The sequence below is a fragment of the Zea mays genome, chromosome 9, assembly GCF_902167145.1.
Source record: "Zea mays cultivar B73 chromosome 9, Zm-B73-REFERENCE-NAM-5.0, whole genome shotgun sequence".
NCBI lineage: Eukaryota > Viridiplantae > Streptophyta > Magnoliopsida > Poales > Poaceae > Zea > Zea mays.
Window position 1 is genome coordinate 45,289,373 of NC_050104.1, and position 7,190 is coordinate 45,296,562.

At 36.2% G+C, this 7,190-nt stretch overlaps 1 long non-coding RNA gene across 1 annotated transcript; it reads left to right on the forward strand.

Moving 5' to 3' along the window:
* Nucleotides 1–1,171: 1,171 nt before the first annotated feature.
* LOC118473307 (uncharacterized) lies at nt 1,172–3,386 on the forward strand. Its single transcript, XR_004852614.1, has 2 exons — nt 1,172–1,331; nt 2,681–3,386. It is a non-coding gene; the product is annotated as an uncharacterized lncRNA (long non-coding RNA).
* Nucleotides 3,387–7,190: the final 3,804 nt, after the last annotated feature.

Consider the following 7,190-nt stretch of genomic DNA (forward strand, 5'->3'; position numbering starts at 1 on the left):
CGGTATCTTGTATTCATCAAGCATAGTCCTCACCATATCCAAGAGAGTTCTATTCTTCCTCTCCACAACACCATTTTGTTGGGGTGTGTATGGAGAAGAAAACTCATGCTTGATGCCCTCCTCCTCAAGAAATCCTTCAATTTGAGAATTCTTGAACTCCGTTTCATTGTCGCATCTAATCTTTTTTATTCTCAATCCAAACTCATTTTGAGCCCGTCTCAAGAATCTCTTCAAGGTCTCTTGGGTTTGAGATTTTTCCTGCAAAAAGAATACCCAAGTGAAGCGAGAATAATCATCCACAATAACAAGACAATACTTACTCCCACCGATGTTTATGTAAGCGATCGGGCCAAATAGCACTACTAGAGATACGCTTATTTAAGACGCACATTTGAAGACGGATATCATTGCGTTTTATAGAAACATCTTTTATCATGTGGTGATGAGTAAGGTAAGACGGTTTGTTGGAGATCTGTCTTTAATAAATAAGTGTTTTGAGACATTTACAATGTAAGAAATGTCTAATGTTGATTTAAGGCGTTTTGTTGTCGAAAATTGTCTCAAATAAATATACCTTCGGAGTCATTAAGATTGTAAGAATTGTCTTATATTTTGGTTAGTATATTAGACACTTTTGTATACGAAACCATCTCAAATAAAGATATTATTAGGGTCACCTAGACTATAAAGACCATCTTAGATATTAGTGATTATACTAGTCACTTTTAAATATGAAACCTTCATATGATATTTCTGATAGAAGTATTGTGAAAAACGTAGTAAATAGTGAATTCGGCTTAGTTTGACGATATATAGAATACAAAATGTAAAACTTTTCTCTATAACTTGATATAGATGGTAAAATGAACCCAAATATGACCCGATCATTAATGTGTCACACAACAGATCTAACTCATCATTTTGCTTTAATTCCTATCATTTATGTACCAAGGGGTTCATAAAGTTATTTCCATCCTATGTTTAATATATTAGTACTTTTACATTTACATTGTCAAAGTCTAAAAACCCGGCCATTTGAGATCCGGACTAAAAACCAACATCTAAACGGTTCCTTCTAAAGCAAATCTGTGATCAGGTGCGTCCACTTCACCTCTTTTAATTTCTGTCGTATGATGTTGTTCCAACGGTCACGGGTGCATCCCTAGAACGTGGCATGACGAGGCGTTTCTGAAGGAACAAGAAAGCAGTGTCGCCACCACCGCGAGAAAGCAGGCATCGCCTTCACAGCCGACAAAAGCTACGGTGGATACGGTCGGCCCTCCACTGCCTCCCTTGCCGCGCTGTCTTCTTCATCTCATCGCTTCCCATAGGTACAAACAACCCTCTTTCATCGCGCTTACTCAGATCAGATCTTGTCTATTAGGGTTAGTTAGCTGCCTTCTTCATGCACCACTTCGTCGTTGCGGCTAGATTGTCCAGTCGTCTCAGTCAGCTTCTCTAACATTGCTTTCCTCTTGGATTTAATTTATCCTACTTAGCACAAACCGATCAGAGAGCAAACTGCCATTTGGTAACAGTTAGATATGGCCAATTCTGATTTGGTATGAAGTCCCGTGTAGCCACACTTATAAATTCCTCAGGTGTATTTTGCATCTCCATTATTTTTTGACTGATATGAAGACCTTTTCGTTTTCTTACATTCGGTTCAGTAGTAAAATGCAATTCCAAACTGCACTACAGCAGAGTCTGCGAAGTACAGACATACACTTTAAAAAATATCAATCAGCCTCATGAATATATCTAAGGTTGAAATATAATCGACACTAAGAGTATGCGACATGCAAATTACACATGTAAGTATTCTTTTAGGAAGACTGAATTCTGTTGCTGCATATGGCTATTAACAGTTATGAAATACAGACTATAGAAACTGAATGTCAGTAATGAAATGTAGACTGTATAGAAACTGTCTAGGAGTACTAAAACTTAATGAAAACGGAACTCAAATGTTTGAGAACACAAATTGCAACTTCGGATGAAAATAAAAGGTTGCATATCATCATAATATAAAATTATTAATAAATCAATGGATAGAGATGTACGAGGCATGATACCATGAGTAAGTTTCCTGCATAAGCAACTACTTTACGACATACTTTTGATCTATCCTTGAGACAATTGCAATTTGCATGTGACCCTTCACCAGAATCTTTTAAAACAATCTCCTTCACACTCTAGAACACAGGAAAACAATAGCTTGATGATACAGACCTCAAAGTAACCAAATTAATTTCCAATGCTCAAAGAGATGTACTTGATTTAAATACGAACAGAATGTAAGAAATTTTATTTCTTAATAAGTTTGCAGATGCAGAGAATGGGCTGCACCAAATTTAACTAATGTTTATTTTACATGCTCTATATAATTATATATATGTCTAGCTGTTCAGCTCTTGGAAACAATATGTGTAAATATAGCAACCTAACTCTAGATATTGTAACAAAAATATTAATTTCCATACTTGTCACCATATGTGCGTTTATCATCTTTTTATTACAAATGCACGATGCTCCTTCTTGACCACTTGTATGAAACAATGAACTAATATTTGTTAGTAGAGATTATTTTTATTAATCTAAGATGCCATTTTTTTAACCTAACCTATTTAGCCTTTGATTTTTTTCTTCTAAATAATGCATGGTTTTGTTGGTATTGCAGTTGTGCCAGTTGGAGACCCTTCTGTTGCTGAAGGAGACCTACATAAACTATAGTTAGCCGCTAAGTTAAACAAGCCACGCGCTAGATCAGAACCTAGCAGGCTTAAGGATCAGTAAAATGATATCTGTTCAACATGAGGCACAAGGATATCTATCTTTCAAGAATCAATAAACTGGTATCTGCTAGATGTGCTTCTCTGTCTTCGTTTGTTTTGAAACACATATATAGTTGAAAAACTGTAGTGGTGAGAAACTCGAAATGAATCTGAGCCAGAACTCAGCTCAGACTGCCAAATTTCATAATTTTATTCACAAATTTCAACAATATTAAACATTGAGTATATTTTAAGCGAATAACAAAATCATGTTTTATAGCTTGTTTCATGCCATGATGACATCTTTCTGGCAATGTGATCCTGACCACTGGATGCATAGTTGTTGTATTTTTATGAATGGTATTTTTACAACAAATTATTTAGAGTCATAAATGTAAATACGAATTACTAAAAACTTAGGAGGAAACACTTCTTTTAGTTTCTATGGAAACAATTTTAGGACATATTAGCCCCTGAAGTACCTAAAAGCACATATGGGTATCCAGCTGTTGATTGCTTTTCATCATATTGTGTTTGCTGTAAAAGTGCAAATATAACACATATGCACAATGGTGCTATATGGGTGAATGTCATTACTGCAGTCAAGGTGTTTATTTTCTCATAGTGTTGCTTATTTATTAGGTGTTTATTTTCTCATAGTGTTGCTTATTTATTAGGTCATTCAACCTGAAATGTGTCATATGCCATCACAACATTGATTTACTCCATGATACATATGGAGTGCTGGAGGAGATAGTGCCTATTAATTGATGTTAATTTGATTCCCATGCTATTGTTTTAGTAATCACTAATTTCCCTACCTTGTTTCTTGATTGCTAGGCTCTCTGTAGTTTACTAAGTGACTTTTTGTTAGCTACTGTGATATCGGGAACTGATAACAGCCATCATCTTTATAATAGTTATTACATATTAGGATATGTAACATCTTGAACTTTTTGGTACATGCAGATATAAGAGTGAGCGCCTCTCAACTTGAGCGGATTATCTTGTTTCTATGTTTTTGTTTATCACATAGACGAAATTAATGCTTAATCCCCAGAGATGCATATAACCAAGTGGCGCTTACTTGGATTTCAGAACCTCTAGTGCTTGTTTATCTCAAGTAAGCCTTTTGAGTCTTAATGTTTCACTAGTACCATGCCCGTGCGTTGCCACGGCGAACAATTGGACCGCATGTTAATTACAAGGAAATATAAAGCTTTTTTTACAAAAGTATTGATGATGGAAATAGTGAAAACTGGACAACGGTAGAAATAGTGGAACAAGTGCTAACTCTTAAACTCGGATTTATAATGTATGTTGATTTGGACACGTGATATTGAGAAGTTTAAATTTGGCTATAACATATGAACAATAACCATGACTAACCAAATGAAAGTAACACTGCGACACAAGACCAATATCTGTCTCACAGGTCCTTTTAATATTTTCTATGCTTTGAAGTGATATCATGAATCACATACATATAATAGAAGTGAAGAAATTATGTCTTACACCATAGACACTACCATATAAACTGTCATTTCGATCTAGTAGTATAGCAAGCAGTAAATCAATCTTTTGATCCCTCGGCTTATTTTTTGCTTCCTGATAGCACTTACGTATACCATCTTCAACTCGATCTGGACGTGCAATGAATATTGGGAGCTTCAAATTGGCAAAGTCCTGAAATTAAAGTAAAAAGGGGCACAAGACAGTATGGACCTAGAGCCAGTAAAAATGTACGATGAAAATGCATATTACCAATATAGTAATACGAGAAATTTCAGCCAGCTTAAAGCAAAACTCCTTAATATCTTCCTTGATAAATCTTCACAAAAATAAAGACATGTCCAATTGCTGACCTTGGCACCGTTTATTATTTTCTGCAAACAAAAGGGCGATGAGCCAATAAATAGATTCGGTAATCCAATACAAATCTAGGTACACACTTTAGAAAAAAGGAACCACAACAAAAGGGCAATGTGCCAATAACCATGATAGCTGAGAAAATTCCCATATTCACCAATGGATCTACATATACTGGCGTGCTGGGCTTCTATTATGTCTCTGGAGCACCAGTCTCACTGTCCTATTTCTATTTGTGACTCCCTCTTCCACTTTCCTTTTCATGGATAAGCCACTAAACCAACGACCACCAGATTCTTACAAGTCATAAAGGAAGCTTTATTGAATTTTCACATATATGGTTTGATTCGCTCATGCAAACAAACAAATGAGATATGACTCAGGTACACATTGCATAAGGGGCAAAGAAATGGTCCTAGTTTTACTACACCCGTAGTGAATCTTTTCCTTTTCCAGTAAACAGGCCTATATGACAATCCAGTAGGTACTATAGCATCAGCACAATATACACAAGAAATGAGTATCACAATGATGATCTAAAAGAAACACCAAGAATCACAGTACATAAATCCAAAAGAAAACTGAAGATAACTTACCTACTAACCAGTTGACACATCTGGCTTCCATCACAAGAACAGTTGCTTTCTGCTGCCAATGTCGAAGTGTATCAGAAATGGTTCTATCAGGAGAGCTAGACGTGACTTCAGCCAAATAGTTGCATGATGGGGTATGCTTTGTGGTATCAGTAATATGGGGAATCCTTCCAACAGTTATGTCCAACTTCATGAAGTTTGAAATTATGGTGATTATGCATACAAGTATATTTAGCATCACCCTAGAATTTTTCACTGCTTCATCTGCAGATTGGTCTTCTGCAGCCAGCAAACAGTTCAAGTTTTTGAGCTGAGCAACAACAGCTGAATATGCCAAAAAAGGAAGCTAATGAGATATAATCCATTAAAAAGACTCACAAATGTTAGTTAGAGAAATGATAAGCTATATGTAATGATGTACATTTCACTGAACAACGAAGAGTTATATATACAATGAGGTTGTGAGAAGCTCAAATCCCAATGAAACAAATAAAACAAAACATGGTGGATTTGAAACATGAAGCCTGAGCTTCTGAGAGGGTGGCAGAAAACTGCTCTCAAGTATGTTCATTAGTTAAGAAATTAGCAACTTGAAGTTCTAAGAGCGTACATAAGAGGGTTTAGGGTTAATCAACTGTTCAAAGTTAGGGCGAATACATGATGTGAACTGTTGCTTAAAAATACGAGATGCGTAATTGTTAACTTGAATATGCAGGAGAGCTGTGAGTCATTCCATTAAAGAAGAATGGTTAAAAGGACAAGACAAGAATCCAGTGGCCACACAGTTCTCAGAATGGGTGACCAGCAGCTGACTGACTCCTACCTTTTAGTAGAGAAGTAATCTTTTGTACACCACCATAGTAGCTGAATACTCTATAGTTATGCAAGGAGCGAGTCAGAATTAACATATTTAAAAGCACCAAGAGAAAATGAACATATTTAAAATCATGGTACCAAATTAACATGTTAATTTAACTGAAAATCGAATGAGACTATGTACAGTTTAGTACTATGAGTAGCATCAGACACTGAAATTAGCTGGAGCATGAGCAAAGAGCAGGCAACAATACAAAGTCTAAGAAATAAGTATAATGAACATGACACTTGAATAGACAAAATTTGCTATTTCAACATCTGCAAAACTAACCAAACTCGCATGCAGCATGTATTGAGGGCAATAAACTAATCATTTTCATCTCATCAGTCATGAATGTTAAAATACAAAAGTATCTCAATAAGTAACGGGGAGTACATACAAATGTCATTTTAATCTCAATCAAAATGCATCAAAAGACTTATTCAGACAAGCCAAATGCCCAAATCTAACCAAAATATCAATAAAATCAGGATGTTTAAACTTGGACTGCAAATGATATAGTCAGTACCCCGACCCCCAAGCCATGTCTAGTTATGGGTCCTAGTACTCCAGCATTCAAATCATCAAATTTTCCAAACGTTTTCTGGTAATATCAAATTGTGCAGCTATAACATTAACAATTGTAGCGTGTAAACATGACTTGATAATACACCAGACCAATCAAACAGAAGATGAACATCATCCTATTAGTTTGTTAGCTGAACATCTAGCCCTTACCATGGGTCTAGTTTGTTAGGACCTCCTTGTAGACGATGTTCTTGGTGCATGTCCCACAATCTATTGTGGGGTTCTTTTTTACGCCCTTCCTCGACCTCTTCTTCACATCGACGGCTGGGATGGCAAGGATCTTTATGTTCGATCGAGCTGTCGCTCTAGATAGAGCAACATATAGTTGGCCATGAGAGAAAACTGGTTCGGGCAAGTACACTCCAACATTGGGAATAGTCTGACCCTGTGCTTTGTTAACCGTCATTGCAAAGCTAAGGCGTACAGGAAACTGCTTTCTTTTGAACTGGAAAGGGAACATCTCTTCATCGGAGGGACATAGAGGTATACGCGGCAAGAAAATCCGTTTTC